Raw genomic sequence first — 17957 nt, forward strand, 5'->3', positions numbered from 1 at the left:
TAGTTTGCAGAAGAGAAGAGACAGGGGTGATTTGATAGCAGCCTTCAATTTCCTGAAGGGGAGCTCTAAAGAGGACGGAGAGAAGCTGTTCTCAGTAGTGATGGATGTCAGAACAAGGAGAAATTGTTTCAAGTTTAACACACTCCTGATATGCTGGTGAAATGGAAAGTGTTTGTCTATGATTATATATATATATAACACATCACCTGTGTTATTCTTCTGAAATACAGGGATGGTTTAGACAGTACTTGGTCCTGCCATTGGGGCAGGAGGCTGGACTCGATGGCCTCTCGACGTCCCTTCCAGTCCTAGTGTTCTATGATTCTATGAAATCTTTATTGAACACTTCTGCTTTTTCTTCATTAGTATTGATAATTCAATCATTTCTAGCTAAGAATGGCCCAATATCATTGTCGGAAAGCTTTTCATTCCTAATACTTTCCACAAACTCCTTGCTTCCCCCTGCTCTGTTGGCCATAGTTTCCTTGTATCCATTTGCTTCCCTTAACAATTTTCTCAAATGCCTAGTTTCTGGTTCATATTCTTGACTACAAACTTTCATTTTCTTCTATTTGTTATATATTATTCTTAATTATTTAGAGCTGCATTTATTTCCCTTCTAAATAAGGCAATTTTTTTTCTAAATCAGTGCAGCTCTCTTCCTTGAAAATGACCTTCGGGCCTTCTGGTAAAATCTTCTTAAACAATTCCCAATTTTCATTTACATTTTTCTGATTAAATTCTTCCTCCCAGTTGATTTGGTTCATAATTGTTTTCAGCTTTGTGAAACAGGCCCTTCTGAAGCAGCAAGTATACATATCACTGGTGTGGACTTTATTCTATGTGCACATTTATAAGCATAACCAAGTTATGCTCACTTGATCACTGCTACCAGGTCTCTGATCTGCTTTTTTTTTTTCAGTGTTATACCTCATCTTGACAGAATTTGCACATATTGGACACAACACTTTTTGAATTGGGAAATTATCTATAATATTTAGAAATTTGAAGGATGTCTAAGCACTGACAGCATGAGACCTCCAGCATCAGTCACGGCCCACATGATTATCCAGCCTTTTTATCCCTATCCATTACGGATTCATGCATAAGGACCAGGTCATCCTGTTCCCTATCATGATTTGGGGCTCATTAGCAGACACTAACTAATACCCCATCTTGTGTTTTGTTATAAGAATTCAAGACAATTTTCTCCTGAATTACCAGTGACTCAGAAATAGGTAATGCCATTTTTACAAAGAGTGCCACAAACCCTCCTCTAAGGATTGCCTGCTCTCTCAATCCTTCCTAAATAGTCTCAGAGAAGTAGCTGTGTTAGTCTGTATCTTCACAAAGCAAAAAAGCAGTCCTGTAGCACTTTAAAGACTAACCATATAACTTATTAGGTGATGAGCGTTCTTGGGACAGGCCCACTTCTTCAGATCTGGAAAACTGAATAGATTATAATAATTGATTTTAAAATTTCAGGAAAGTGAATGATCCCACCTGGTTTCAGCAAAACCACCTAGCCTGAATTTAGTTCTGTCTGTTTGTTACCCAGGCTTCTTGCACTGGGGTATGATCAGTGCTTTTTTTGTGCTGGTACTTACTGGTACTGAGTAAAGGCATTGTGAAAGCCCCGGCCATGGTATTGGCTAGGGGGAGGGAGCCCAGAGCCACCTGAGTACCGGCTCCTCTTTTTTTTTTTTTAAAACAAAAAAGGCACAGGGTATGCGTAATACTTAAGTAATTTCTTCTTTTCAAATCCTTCAATTCCTAGATCAATTTTGATCTCAACATCTTGATTTTGTACCAAATGAGTGCTCACATCTTCCTTCCTTTTACTTTCTCCTCTTGCTACTATCTTACCATCTTACTGACTATTCTAGTCATCCTGTTGTGGTGGAAGTTAGTTCCTATTTTATTATCCAACCTATGCAACCCTCTCTCTTGTAGAAGGTAGGCCAATGTTCCAAAGAAACCCCAAACTACATCACTTCCAGGATCTTTTCCCTTCTATCTTCCTTCACTCATGGAACAGGAAGGATCTTGGAGAGGATCACTTTGACCTTTTTCTTTTTGAGTCAGTTTCTGAGCTCCCTGAAGCTATCTATCATGTGCAGTCTCATTAGTGTTGATATGAACCATCACCAACAAATACTTGACGGTTAATTTCAGAAGCTATCTGAGATCTGTGGCACTTTTCATCAGTCAGTCTCAAAGCTCTAAATAGTTTTAAAAGGAAGCACTTAAAGGGAAGTCAGTATGATTATCTCCATTTTAAAGATGGGGAAACTGAGGAACAGGGAGGTGCCCAGTATCACCCACTAGGCCTGATGAAGACCCAGAATAGAAGCTAGCTTTCTTGAGTCACAATTGACTGTTGTAACCACTGTGCACACCACCTCCCGCACATACAATCTATTAATGTCACCACTCAACAAAACCTCCTAATGTTTGGTTATTTTTCAAGGTGCCCTAAATCAGTGCTTCCCAAATGGAGAGTAGCCAAAGTTATTCCAGTCTGTAAACACACTTCTTTTGTGACCAACTACACAGACCAACACTGCTCAAATGTTGTTTATGTCAAACACCTGCAGGCAACTGCTTGTGATGCATCTATGAAAGAAAAGTGGGGAAAAAGTTGGGTAAGTTTGAACTGCTAACTATGAAAAAATAGCAAGCCATTCCAGGAAGGAAATAATATTCTGATTATCTTCCAGTTACTAAAAGGCTAGAGAGAAAATCAAGTGCCAGAAACACAGGTGGTTAACATTTTTCAGACATTTTAACTTTTCTGGTAGCAAAAGACAAAATCTCTTTGTAAAAAAATAAGCAACTCCTCTTAGAATGCCAGTGTTCCTTCCTCCACTCCTGTAGGCATCAGTTCAACACTGAAGAGAAATGTGGCTATTTGCAATAATACGGTCCAGCTTTTAACATGTAACATGAGTATACGATGGATTTGACCCTGCCAGTGTGATGTTGCTCCTTCCACAGGAAATGTTATTAGTGCCCAGTGTTCCCCATATGCTGAGCATTTGGGTGGCTGCCCAGGAGAGATGCAGTTGTCGCCCAGCTAATTAGCAGAACACCCACACCCACCCATAGTGGACAGCTTGTGTTTCTATTGGTGGTGCGCATGCACCCATATATGGGTGCACATGACAATGTTTATTCCATCCGTGGATGGAAAAAAATAGAGAGAACACTGTTGACGGCTCTTTCTAATTTGGCATCTTTATAAAATCTGCCAAGCCCATTACCGAGCGACAACTCGTTAAAATTGCCTATTAAAAAATCTATCTAATCACTAGCTGTCTGGCACATCTAACAAAGCACAGATGCACAACTACACACAGACTAGAGAAAATTTAAATAAAATCTGGGCAGACTATCCCCAGAAGTCCATGGAGAGTTGCATTACAATCTATTGAGCTTTGGCACATTTCCATATCAATTATTAGATCATTTGGGATCATTAAGTAGATAATACTGTTTACACGACTTACTAAAATAACTAGAGAAGCCCATGAGGATGCCTAGTTACTTATGAAACATATGCAGACAAGATGCTCCCTGTGCAACACAGCATCTTGTTTACAGGAAATCCTGTGATCTTCCTTATCACATACTTATTATTAACTCTTGTTATCTGCTATATCACAAAGGGTACTATCTGCTTTCTGGTAGCATAATGAGTATTAAATACTTTCACTGAATTTCAACAAATTTGCACAAACTGCATAAAATTCAATTTCAGGGCATCAGCTGGAATTTAGAAAGACCTTGGGCCCAACAGCAGCTCAGCAAATCAAGTCAGGAATGTTTATTTTCTGATAAGACTGAAGACAGGGACAACATGTTTTGAAATACATCCACTGTAATTACATAAAATACTGACTATCAGCTTCTGTTTGGCTGAGGAGAGAACCCTAAAAAGCCCTGTTTACATTTAGATCGCACACACACACATACCACAAACCTGATTTGGAGCTCATAACAGTGCAGCTCAGGAAGAACATATATAAAATTAAGTTACACAATGCGAGAAAATTAAGTTACACAACATGACAACAGTATCAGGCCTACTGTGTCTATGAACACACACACTAGATGCTATATTTTTTTAAAACGTAGAGGGTAGCTAGATATGAGACATAGGTACAGAATATTGTGAAACTTTATCAGTATTTGGTACGCAACTTAAGATTCTTGGATGAAAGCACTATTACAAGTGCCACATTTTATAGACATCAATGGTTTTCTATTATATATACGCACACAGAAATGTACTATTTCTTATATTCCAAATACTGTAGATAAGAGCCTATACATCTATTTTTAGGCAATAAAAATACTAACGAAACCCACTTTGGTGTCAAAACAAAAAAGCAGTCAAGTGGCACTTTAAAAAGCAACAAAGCAATTTATTCGGTGATGAGCTTTCGTGGGACAGACCCACTTCTTCAGATCATAGCCATACCAGAACAGACTCAATATTTAAGGCACAGAGAACCAAAAACAGTAATCAAGGTTGACAAATCAGAAAAAAATGATCAAGGTGAGCAAATCAGAGAGTAGAGGGGCAGAAGTGGTGGGGGGGAGAGTCAAGAATTAGATTAAGCCAAGTATGCAAAAGAGCCCCTATAATTATCTAAAAAATTCCCATCCCGGTTCAAACCACATGTTAATGTGTCAAATTTGAATATAAGAGAAAGTTCAGCAACCTCTCTTTCCAGACTGTTGTGAAAATTCCTCTTCAGTAAGACACAAACTTTGAAGTCATTAACAGAATGGCCCACTCCATTAAAATGCTGACTGACCAATTTGTGGATCAGGAGTGTTTTTGTGTCTGTTTTGTGCCCATTAACTCTTTGTCTAAGAGAGTTTGAAATCTGTCCAATATACAAAGTATCTGGGCATTGTTGGCACATGATGGCATATATGCTGTTAGTAGAGGAGCATGAGAAAGTGCCCGTGATTCTGTGAGTAACCTGGTTAGGTCCAGTGATGGTATCTCCAGAATAGATACGTGGACAAAGCTGACAGCGGGCTATGTTGCAAGGAAAAGTTCCAAGACTGGTGTTCCTGAGGTATACACTGTGGTTGTGGGTGAGAATCCTCATAAGGTTGGGAAGTTGTCTGTAGGAGAGAACAGACCTGTCACCTAGAGCCTTCTGGACTGTGGCATCCTGATTAAGGATAGGATGTAGGTCTTTAATAATGTGTTGCAGTGGTTTGAGTTGGGAGCTGTTGGTAATGACCAGTGGTGTTCTGTTCTTGGCTTTTTAGGGCCGATCTTGGAGTAGCTGCTCTTTGGGTATTCTTCTGGCCCTGCCCATTTGTTTTTTTTATTTCTCCTGGTGGTTAATTCAGGTTTATGAATATTTGGTAAAGATCTTGTAGTTTGTGGTCTCTGTCAGTATGATCAGAGCAAATGCTATTGTACCTAAGGGCTGAGTCGGAGCCGTGGGGAGGGGGGTGGGTCTGAGCTGGGCCGTGTGGGGCTTGAACCAGGGCCATGCAGGTTGAACTAGAGCTGGGGAGAGCAGGATTTTGAGTTGCGCTTAACTTGTGTTCATGTAAGTTAAGTGCAACTAGAAATCGTGCATTTTGACGGTTTACTGTAGTAACAGACAGGAGGATGTGTTATGATGTATCTTAGCAAAACAAACCAGCAGTCATGTAGCACTTTAAAGACTAAAAATTAGGTGATGAGCTTTCATGGGACAGAACCTTCAGATCTGGAGAAACCGCGGTACTGGAAATAGCCAGTTTCAATGAGCTTTGTCTTTGCCCAGACAACTAGCAATTAAACCACTAGATGGAGCTGCAGCATTTTCAAGAACACATACATGGAATTTTGCACCATAAAACAGAAGTGGAAAAAAACCTTTTTGGAACAACTAAAGGATTTAAATGTTTGGAAAGAGGAATTTCTACATAGAAAAGTCTAAAGTCTAACATTTAAATTTGTAATGTATGTAAAATTAAAACAATTGCATGAGTTGTGGAGAAAAATGCCTATCTTTCTAGTTGTCCTTAAGGAGAATTTAACATAGCTCTTTACCAGGCAGCTATATGAGCAGAGTGGAAAGCTGAAAGAGAAAATATCCTTGGAGGCTTTTAGACCTGGTGAGTTCAAAGATAGACTCACTGCAGTGTCTCAGTTCCTACAGTACCTTTTTCCTCCTGATCAAAAGGAGCCGAGTAAAACTCGCAACTGTTAAAAGAACTATCAAATAATGGGGGGAGGGGAGCAAAACGAGATGAACCCATAATGCATTCAGAACAGTGCTAGGGGAAGTGAAAACACACCATTTATTGGTTCAATTTTAGTTAGTTATCATCTCAGTTTCAGCTCTGGGTTCTGATCAAGTGCTGAAGTTCTGGTTTTAGTTACTATAAAATTGTATATACACACACAATACACTCCCATTTAGCCAAATGGCCTGGGGTATATCTGAAAGTTACAGATAAATGCAAGTGCTGTGCTATTAACAATCATAGGACTACATGGGGCATGCATGGGGGATTCAGAGAACAAGGATTTTCAGGTAACGGGAATCTGGATTGTACTGTCTATAATTTCAGCTTTTCCCCATTACTACTTATACTGAAAACTAAGGACCTCAAATCTGCGCAAGACAGATTAGATTCATGACCCATCTGTTTCTCCTTTGCTTTAAGTAACCAGACACCACAGATGTTCCTGGAACGGCCACTGAAAAAATGTCAAATTTCATAGGCTTAGGTGCAGTGGGCCCAGCTTTTCATGCATTGTGCTAGTGATTTCAGTGAGTTGCTGAAACGGGCTTTTCCCCAACCCCCGCGCTCCCCAGCCTCTGTTGGCTGCAGACAAAGTTTGAAACCATCAAACATCCATTTTTTTTTTTTTCAGAGAGAGATTTCACTTGAGGCTGGCAGCTTTCAAAGGCACTTAGGAGTCAGCATGAGGAGACGGGGCAGTCCAGTAGCAGGGAAAAAAGCATAAAAATTATGCCAGAGCCTTTGAAATAAGCCCGTTGGGAGGTGAAATCTTTGAAGGGGGGTGGGTCTCCTCCTTCTTCCCATGTAATTTCTTCCTGCAAGCCTGAAAAGACAGATGTAATCCCAGAAAACGAGGTGCAGGTTTGACTGTAACCATCACTATGCCTCACCTCCAGGAACAGCAGCTCAGGAGGGACTTCTGTGAATTAAATCATAATAGAGAGTGATTTTTATAGGTGCTTACATGTTCAAAGCTCTTTAAAAATCTCAGGCCAAATTAATCCGGGATTTATGTCAGCATGAGTCCTGGCAGTGGGCTCTGGTGCCCATGAGACTAGAAAGCCTACCATGAAACTATGATGTGATGGCATAAAGAGGACACACAGAGAAAGTGGACCGCCAAAGACGAAAGCCTGGGAAGGGGAAGTGGACACTCAGAGAAGACATTCGTGAGGGGAGATTCACAGTTCAAGAGAGCAAAAACTTCTGGGAAGAAGCGAAGCCTCTACAGTCAGGATCAATCCCTATGCCCTAGTGCACAATGCCTCCTTAGGGCTTAACCCCCTTCTGTCCACACCGTGGCTGGGGGACAGGAGGCAAGTGGATTATGTCAGTGGCCAGCAAAAACCTGGAGGCGTTAGGTGCCTTTTGACACCGTGTGGGCACGAAGACATGAGTGCTGCAAAAACATGGGCCAGTTTATTATTATTACTTCTCCCTGCTGCAACTGGAGAGCAGCTCTCCTTCCTTCCCTCCCACACAGTGCCAAAAGGCTGCTGCTTGCCACGTTCCAGTATGAACCCTGGCAGAAATCAGGAGGGGCATGTGACTCTGCATGCTCCCTGCTACATGTTGCCTTGGGAAGAGGTGATGCCAGGTACCAGGAGGGGTGGGTCCATCCTAGGGGCCCAACCAGGGATGGAGGACAGATAGCACCAGAGAGCAAAGGTCAGGTCAGTTGGTAACTGCCTTCTCCCTGCCCGTGTGAGAGAGGTTTACAGGGAAGTGTGTGTGTGAGAGAGAGACAGAGAGACAGACACAGACAGAGACCTCTCCCCATGTGTGCGCGGGGTGGAGTGTGTTTCACCCCCTCACCACGTGAACCCTAGAACAGTCAAGATGAGGTAAATGAAAAGAATCCAACTATGCATTTTTTTAACAGGGGCTCAGTCAACGTGGTGTTAATTTTAGTGTTTGTATTGCATAGTTCTGAGTGACTGCCACTGAACTCACTTAAATATGAGCAATTTCACCAGGTGTCCCATATTCAGCATAGATATTAAATTAAGGGGACTGTATTTTCCCTATCGTATTATACAAGGCACAGGCGTGTCAAGTCGCCTTCGGAGTAAAAGGCAATCTCAGATTCACTCAGCCATTCATTCAGCCCTTTCAACAATCATCACGTGCAGTCAGAGGCTGCAAAGGACCTGAGCTCCAGGTTAAGATGGCAAAGACCGAAACAGAGCAGAGATTAGATGAGTGAGCAATGAACACCACACCTACAAGTGACAAGAACAAGGTCACCTAAATTTGGAGGCAGAGGGAGATGTTGAATCCAGATCACCTGAGTCTCAGTCCAGCAGCCTATTCACCTTCCACACAAATTTACATCCCCTAATTTTCCTTCTCCTTTGGTAGATGTCGTCCCTTCTCTTTCACCGTCTTTGAACTCTTCACATACTGAGTTTTCCCAGGCTTTCTGGCTGGGCACATCAATTAAGTGGATACACAGAATGGCCCACATTTGTGTGAACTGCCCCTGAAAATAGCTATGAAATCAATACATCTTCTGTACTCAAACCTGCAGTGTTCCTGTACAGAAGTACAGGAGAATCCAGCTTAATGTCACTCAAAAAACTAAAATAATTCTAGACTTCCAGTGCTCTCAAGGTAAAATAGAACAGAGCCACTCTCTAATCAGTGTTACTTTCTCCTCTAAAAGGGCACACCATTCCCGCTGCCAATGTACGAATATCTCTGTGTAACCCATGCCCACAAATTGTGGTGTCCCAGTCCCTTATCATGATGAACTTAACAGAACCTTACCTAACAGAGCTGAGTCTTCTAGCTCGAGCAGTAGAGCAGTGGTGGATAATGTGTGGAACAGTTGGGACTCACCCCCCACAGCTTCCCACCCCTCCACGGGCCTCTTGCACATTGGGGCATTGGAGCCTTGCATTTCCTATGCCTCCCCTCTCCCTCCCAGCACTTCTGGAGTTGCTGTCAATCACCTGATTTGTGTTCTGTCCTCACTCCTCCTCCTCCTCTCTCCCTCTGAGAGCTGGAATGCCACAACTCAGCTGTTCCAGCTCTGGGAGGGAGGGAGGGGATGGAGCAGGTAAGTGTGAGGCTCCAGTGCCCAAGAGGCATGTGGTGGAGGGGAGGCAAACGGGGGGGCCACAGGGCAGCAGGTGGAACCTCAGTGGGCCACAGGCTGGTTGTGGCCCACTGAGTTAATGGAGGGCCACTCATGTGGCCCACCCTCTATTCTGGGTTGCCCATCCCTAAAGTAGAGGCATATGCTTTAGGATGCAGAGCTCTGTTTGATCCACTATGGTCTCAAGTCACCCAGTGCTGCAGATTACCTTTAATTCACAAAGGTGTATCAAAAACCTTTGCACTGGTGGCAGGCGATACAAAGGATTTGGGACAGCACCTGAAACCAAAGGCACCCACTGAACACCAGTGAACAGAGACATCACACAAGGCAGTGTGGGGCTGTAATGCCTCTATCTCAGAAATGAATCAGGATGGTGCTGGTGATGGATGACCAGGACAGCTCCAATACCATTTCTAAAAGAGATGACACCCTTTGCGAGCTGTCTACTTAGATTTAGTTTTCTACTTAGATTACGCCCAATGCTGCCCCCTCTGAAAATGTCCAATAACATCGTGGTAAAACAGCTGCAGCACCATGATGGAAAATAATTTACTAGGAAAAAAAGTTTCCACTTGGCTCCCAGCTTGGCCACAGCAGAGACTATATTTGTGAGCACCAGCAACAATCACCTGAGTTAGGCTGGTTCTCACTTGATGCATTCTTCCGTCCCAGCGACAACCCAATTTACATCTTGTTTGCTGCTGATTTTCAAGATGTGTTGCCCAGACTGTGGCCCACGTAATTCTCCAGGTTTCTAGTTTGGGCCCAATCACCTCAGTAATGCTCAGCACCCACATTTAGGCTACATCTAGACTAGAGGGATTTGTGGCCAAAACAGCCGTTCTGTGGGTAAAACCCATGGAGCGTCCAGCTTCCCAAGAGCATTCTGCCAAAAGCAAGTCGACAGAACACAGCACTTTTGTCGACAACCATTCCCAGCTCACCAGAAAGAAGAGTGCCGCTGTCGACAATCTGTTGACAAAATGCCAGTTTGGACATTCCAGAGGGCCTTCTGTTGACAGAAAAGGCTTCTGGGACATTGCACAACCCTGTCTGCTGTGCTGCTGGGTGGCCATTTTGCTGACAGAGCAGCCAGGAAAGGCTGGCTACTCTCCGTTGACAGAGCAGCTCACTCTTTCAATCTGCTTTTGTGATCTGGCCACAATCTGTCAACAGAGGTTTTGTCGCAAGATATCTTCTGACAAAAACTTCTGCTGACACATCACTCTAATCTAGACATAGCCTTAGATGTTAAAGGGAGAACAGCACTCTCATGGCAGCAAAACCACATATAATTTACCGAACAGCTCAGAATAAGTGCTGTACGTTGAGTCTTCTCTGCATGCACTCATTTGATAAATCAGCAAAAACAAATGTCCTGCAATTATTTCTACCAGCATGGAACCATGCTTATTGGGTCCAAATCCAAAGTCCACTGCAGTCAGTGGGAGTCTTTCCACTGAACTCAAATGGTTTTGGATCAGACCCAAGCAGAGCCTACCTAGAAGCTGGTAGGCAACATAACACATCCGTGTGGCCAGGCTTTTCTCCTCCACCCCTGCTCCCCACACTAAAATAAACATTTCTGCCAGAGCTTACTTTTCCCACTGAAGCAGCCAAGATAACCTCTGTTCTGTTCTACTCACATTTTAATTCATTCCAAAAAATCTTTAACAAGAATCTGGCTAAAACATATTGCCCAGACTTATATCTCCTGGATGTTGAGCCTGGTAATCAGACCATCCTGTCTAACAGCATATAATGTATTAATGGTACCAGCTTGGTCCTCTGTGCCACTGCTTGTTTTTTTCACTTATCTTCCTCGCTTTAATGCTGCCATCAGGTTGGTGTATCCTTCGCATCTAACACTGAGAACAGCTGAAATGCAGGACACTCTCCAGGAGGTGTACCGAATTTTGAGGTTGGTCAACAGGATTCAAAAAAGAACTAGATAAATTCATGTCCATCAATAGCTATTAGCCAGGATGGGTAGGAATGGTGTCCATAGCCTCTGTTTGTCAGGCTGGAAATGGATGACAGGAGAGGGATCACTTGATCACCTGTTCTGTTCACTGCCTCTAGGGGCATCTGGCATTGACCACTGTTGGAAGGTGGGATACTGGGCTAGATGGACTTTTGGTCTGACTCAGTATGGCCATTCTTATGAACTAAAATAGTAACATAGGATACAGCATTTCCCACTATGCTGTAAATATAGCTCACCTCCAGGTTACTCTGGCATCATGGAAGTCAAATTTATACATGATCTGCACAGAAAGGATGTGGATGTGCTGGAGCAGGTTCAGCAGAGGGCAATGAAAATGATTAAGGGGCTGGAGCACATGACCTACAGGGAGAGGCTGAGGGAGTTGGGCTTATTTAGTTTGCAGAAAAGAAGACTGAGGGGTGATTTAATAGCAGCCTTCAACTTCCTAAAGGGGAGCTCTAAAAAGGATGGAGAGAAACTGTTCTCAGTGGTGACGGACAGCAAAACAAGGAGTAATGGTCTGAAGTTACAGAAGGAGAGGAGTAGGTTGGATATCGGGAAAAACTATTTCACCAGGAGGGTGGTGAAGCACTGGAACGCGTTGCCTAGGGAGGTGGTAGAATCTCCATCCCTAGAGGTTTTTAAACCCCGGCTTGACGTATTCATGGTTGGGATGACTTCATTGTGGTTGATCCTGCAGGGACTCAATGATCTTCAAACAAAAAAAAAAAATATGCCTGTCTCTCCCTAGGTCATACCATTCTTTGTTATCCATTCTCAGATTCGATCCACAGAGTTCTTCTCACTGTGTCATTGCCTCTTCGATAACTTCTGGGAGTCTCCTCTCCTTCCCAATTCTGAGAACATTTTAAACTATTAAGGCCATGTCTACACCACAAAAATAAGCTGCTTACTTTGAAGTAACAGACTTCGAAGTTGAGCATCTACACACACCCTACTTCTAAGTAGGTCACTACCTCATTCCTGAGAACAGAGTGAGGATGTGGAAGTAAGGGACAATGTATGTAGACTCTCTGCTGGCTACTTCAAAGTAGCGTATAACTTCAAAGTTAGTTCTTAGTGTACGCACACCCTAAGGGCTTTGTCTACACTTGCCCCCAACTTTGGAGGGGGCAAGGTAATCAGGGGCATGGGAGATTATTAATGAAGTGCTGTAATGCATATGCCACACTTCATTAGGCTAATTCTCCCCCATGGCAACTCTGAAGTGTCAAACTTCGAAGTGCCAGCATGTGTGTAGCCGTGGGCACTTCAAAGTAAAGTGTTGGGGAGTGAAGGCACTTCAGGCTACATGCATGCTGGCACTTCGCAGTTTGACATTTTGAAGTTGCCACAGGGGAGAATTAGGCTAATGCATAACCATCACAGCACTTCAATAGGAATCTCCCATCACCCTGATTACCTTGCCCCCTTCAAAGTTGGGGGCAAGTGTAGAAAAGCCCTAAGTATTTTATGTGATCTGAGGCTGCCAGCTTCTGCAATATCAAGCAAACAAACAAATCCTTGCAACTCGGAGACAGAATCCTGGCCACTAACAGCATCCTTGGCCCGTTGTCCTCCGAGCTTGTGCTGGAGGCTGCTTATCTAGATCTAGTGTTACATTCCTCTTTGCTTTTCCTACAGCTCCCCATCAATCAACACATTCACACGAGACTAGAAAGCAGTCAAATAGCACTTTAAAGATGGCCTGTCCCACGAAAGCTCACCTAATAAATTATTTTTTTGTCTTTAAAGTCCTACTTGACTTCTTTTTTGTTTTGATAGTACAGCCTTGGAATATTGTGGAAGGACAGAGTGTCCAACACCGCTGTCCTTGAGCAAGCTGGAATCCCAACCATGCACACCTCCTCAGGCAGCAGTGGCTCCGCTGGCTTGGCCACGTCCACAGGATGAATGATGGAAGGATCCCAAAAGACATCCTGTATGGTGAGCTAGCCTCTGGCAAAAGACCTCACGGACATCCCCATTTGCGCTACAAAGATGTTTGCAAGAGGGACCTCAGGGAGGTAGACATCGAGCCGGACAGCTGGGAGGAGCTGGCAGATGATCACAGCAGATGGAGGCAGGAACTACACAAGGGCCTTCAGAAGGGTGAGATGAGGATCAGACAGCTAGCAGAGGAGAAGCGAGCCCACAGAAAGCAAAATAAGGACCTGCCAGACACCCATTACAATGCAACAGATGCAGCAAGGACTGTCACTCTCGTGTGGGTCTTCACAGTCACAGTCGACGCTGCAAATGATGATCCCAAATGGAACTACGAAGGGCGCGATCCATAGTCTACGTAGACTGAAGGATGCTACTACTACGGCTACTAGACTAGCACGGCTCCCTCTCTGTTACTGTTCAACACGAGACTAGAGTGAGCACATCTCCCCATGCTGAATATGTGACACCTAATAAAATTACTCATATTCAAGTGAGTTCAACAGCAATCAGTCCTACAAACATTCAAATTAACATCAGGTTGACTGAGCCCCTGTTCAAAAGAAACCATATTGTTGGATTATTTTCATTTTCCTTCTCATCTTTTACGCTTTAGCGTTGATATAGAAGGGATGATACACACACACTCTTGCACTCGTCCCTGGCATGGGAGTGACTGATTGATCCTACTGTTACTGCCCAGAACTCTCTGTTCCACACCTGGCAGGTGTTCCAGGGTGGACCTGCCTCTCCTGGTATCTGGCACTTCATCTTTATGAGGCAACACATGGGTTGGGGGAGTGAATAGTCACATGTCTCTCTCCTCAGATTTCCAACAAGGGTCTCACCAGAATGTGTCCAGCAGCAGCTTTTCTGCACTGTGTAGGACAGAAGAGATGGGAGCTACTTCCAGCAGCATTGGAGCAGTTGGGAAAAGAAGAGTGGAAGGATGATCTGGCAGAATTCATCTCTCCACGCAGCCCACCACTGCTCCAGTGTGGCTGGGAGCAGCCATTCCCTTTCTCCCCACACAGTGTCAGCTAATGTCTTCAGGCCATTGCTGGCCACCAAGATAATCCAGCCTCCTCTTGTGCCCTGGCTGCAGTGTGCACAGGAAGGAGTTAGCCCTAAGGATGCATTGTGCACCAGGACCCAGGGAACCTGACTGCAGGAGCTTCAGCCAGCCCAGCTGGAGAGGTGGCTCTGCAGAGGAAGGCGCCCTACCCCCAGCCTTGCTGCTCCTCCACATTCCCCTGGGCGGGGCACATCCCAGGTCCAGCACTGTGAAGAGAACCAGCCCTTGATTAGAGCACTGAGCTCACCAACAACCTGGCTGGCAGGCTCATTCTTTCCCCCATGGGCTGGGCCAGCGCCCTGGGAAAGCCCACGACCCTCTGGCCCAGGGGGCTGGCCAGGAAGAGCTAAGCCCTGCAGGTGGCAAAGCCCCATACATCACTGTCACAGAGTAGCCTCTGTGCCTCTCAGCCTTCCTCTGCAGAGCCACCTCTCCAGCTGGGCTGGCTGATGCTCCTGCAGGAGGGCTTAAATATAGGACTGTCTTTTTAAATGACACTATACAAGATATTCCAAGAACCACCCCCCCATAATTGTACTGAAACGTTACCTCACCTGGCTCAATATCACATATCAGTAATCTGAAATTCCTACTAAACAACTCCTTGCCATCTTGGTAGGTACAAGTTCAAAGTCGATTTGAGTAAGCGCTCAGTTCCCTCCTGTCACTTAATCTAACATAACAGAATAGAAATATGGCCCTCTGCCTGTCATAATGTCTAACTAGACACATGCATTAAAAACATTAATGCCATACTTAGCATTTTTTAAAAAATGATTCTTTGAGGAATTTGTAGTTCGGTGCTAATTTTAGTTTGATCAGCAAATGCTCAGGGGATACTTGCATGAAAGGCTCTACAGAAATGCATTTCATTGCACAGCCGCTAAATCAAAGTCAATGCAGTTTAAAATTAGCTACAGAATACTACAGGGATTAGGCTGGCACGGTGGCTGGGGTGTAAGAAAATACCTGCATAATTGTAGCCTTTGTAGCTATGCAAGCTGACGTAAAGGGAATGAAACCTCTTGCTTCAGGGTGCAAGGTGAGAGCTTGGCCAAGAATAGCGTTATGTAAGCATTGCACAAAGAGGATACCATTCAATTACACAGGCGGGGCACAAGACTTAATATGGACAAGTGCGCAGCTATGCTTACGGCGACGGGATGCTTAGAAAGCTGTGGAGGCTCAGGAGGTATGTCCCTTCCGTTCTCCTTCCCACTGCAGGGCTCATGCCTGTATTGCACATTTTGGCAAGGTATCTGATGAGAGGCCAGTTCTACAGGCAGCACATCAGGTAAGCCTGTGGTCTGAGCCAGTGAGACCATGCCTATATGTTTCAGAACAAGGAAGAAAAGGCAGCTCTTTGAGGTCAGAACAGGCAGTTAGTGGGGCAGTGAGTCATACAGATAACTGCCAACTTTCAAATATCTAGTCAACTATTTCCACTACCGTGCAATAGCTGGCACTACCACCTCCTTCCTCCTGAAGGTTTTCTCAAATATTCTCCCATGAGAGCAAATCCTCCCCTCCCTTGTGCCACCACTCCAACCCTTTTATTTATTTGTAACATTGTCCACTGCCTCGCAGAATTCCCTTCTGACACCGCTCACCTTTTAGAGATATTTTCCAATTGATCTAATCCATCCTTTCTACCTAAGAGCTTCTTTGACTGTTTTTGTTTCTTAATCTAAGGATGCACGTAGAATGTGGCATCATTAACAATTCTTTAATATATACAAGCAAATCTGGCAACTTTAAATCACGTTACTTCTTTGAAACATGCCACAGACTGCCTTTTCCACTTTCTACTTAGCAAATCTTCATAGGGTTTTTAATACTCTTTCTACTTTTGCCATGATCAAAGGAATTGCTCTCCGTTTGCTTGTTCCTCTGATAAGTGATAAAAGATGTCAGCGAGACTAATGAGAACTGCCTCCAGCTTCCCTCATAAAGCCCCGTAGAAAAGAAATCACAATGCATCGTCAAACCTGCTTGTCTTTTAGGAGATGAAGTGTGGAAAAATACTAGGCACAAAGACAACAGGGAGGAGAGGGGAGGCTTTTACAAAAGAAACAAAAAAACAGGATAATAGTAGGAAACACTTATATCAAGGAACTGCACCTGGGTAAACGCCCAACAAGCAGCCTAATGAGACTGTCTACGGAAGATGTAAAGAGTTTTATAGCGCTGTGCATTCACCTTCTGTTTCTCCTCCCCACCCGCATATGACAGATACTGAAAACTATTTGGCCAAGTGTTTATGAAACAGCAATGCTAAAACTGAAACCTACATCCTGCATTAGACCTCTGCACTTCCCTGTTGCATAGCTGGGCACTGTGCATCTACGTAACCTTTCCAGGACCTGTCATTGACTGCAGCGAGTATTTTGTGTAAGTACGTGAAAGCCACAGGACCAAGCCATTAGTACAACTGTTCCTTAGGCAATGTCTACGCTGGCAGATGTAGAGCACTGACAGGAACAGCGCTGTGGGGAAATGGCTGTTGTGAGTTCACACTGTGCTCTTTGTGATTGTGGAGCACATCCACATTAGCAGCTCTTGTAATGTCGCACAAGCAGGGCTGTCCCATTGGGTAACTGGCTGCAGGGTGTTTGGGGAGGGTTTGCAATGCCTCATGGGGCAGCCAGTGTCATGCAATGATTGGGCCCTAAATCACTGATGCGTCTCCCTGGTTCCCCCATGCCACTCACCTTGGGATGAGATGCATGTGCCTGGGATAAAGCCAATGAAGCCTGAACTACCACAGATGTAGACAAACTGCAGTCAGCAACTTTCACATCCCCTCATTACCCTCCCTGAGAAGCACCACACATTCTGGACCTTTCCCTTGCCCACATCACGTGGCAGCTAGTCTGTGGGTGGGGGTCGTGCCTGGATGAGAAACTTCTTTTCAGCTGCCTACATTTTGTCCTGACCCCCCACATCCCCTCCCTTCCCTCCCCACCAGAGGCACCACACAGTCTGGAACTTTTTCACACCCTGCCACATCACATGGCTTGACACTGAACCAGTAAAAGGACGTGCTGAGCAAGATGCCAGGCAGCTTGCACGCAGTGAGGGTCCTGTAGCCAGCAAGGGGAAGTCTCCCTGTGCGGTCATCATTGGTGGGCAATAGAAGAAAACCCTTTGCCACTAGCATGGCTGTCCTCTCAGAGGAAATTCTTGTGTGGCTATAGTCAGGGGTCTTTTATCTGCCCGGGGGAAGTTTCCCTCAGAGGTCATGATTTTCAGGTGCTGGTTGTAGCCAAGAGTCTTTTAGCCACGTGGGGGAAGTCCCCCCGCGCAGTCACGATCTTCAGGGCAGGCTATAGTGATGGTGTTTTTACAAAGGCCTTTGAAGGCAATGTAGCAGCTCTACAATTACCACAGTTCTTGAAGTAAGGCTTGTAGCGATGAATACTCTTGTTCTGAGGGTCTCCTTTGCCAGGTCCAAACCTAGATCCAAGTCTGGGCATGCTAGTAACAGGGGCAGGGGATGGGTCTCCCTGGGTGGTCACAATTTTCAGGTCTGGCTGTAGTCAGGAGTCTTTTAGCCATCCGGGTTAAGTCTCCAT

Source organism: Carettochelys insculpta, chromosome 14 (genome assembly GCF_033958435.1).
Source record: "Carettochelys insculpta isolate YL-2023 chromosome 14, ASM3395843v1, whole genome shotgun sequence".
NCBI classification, from domain to species: Eukaryota; Metazoa; Chordata; order Testudines; family Carettochelyidae; genus Carettochelys; species Carettochelys insculpta.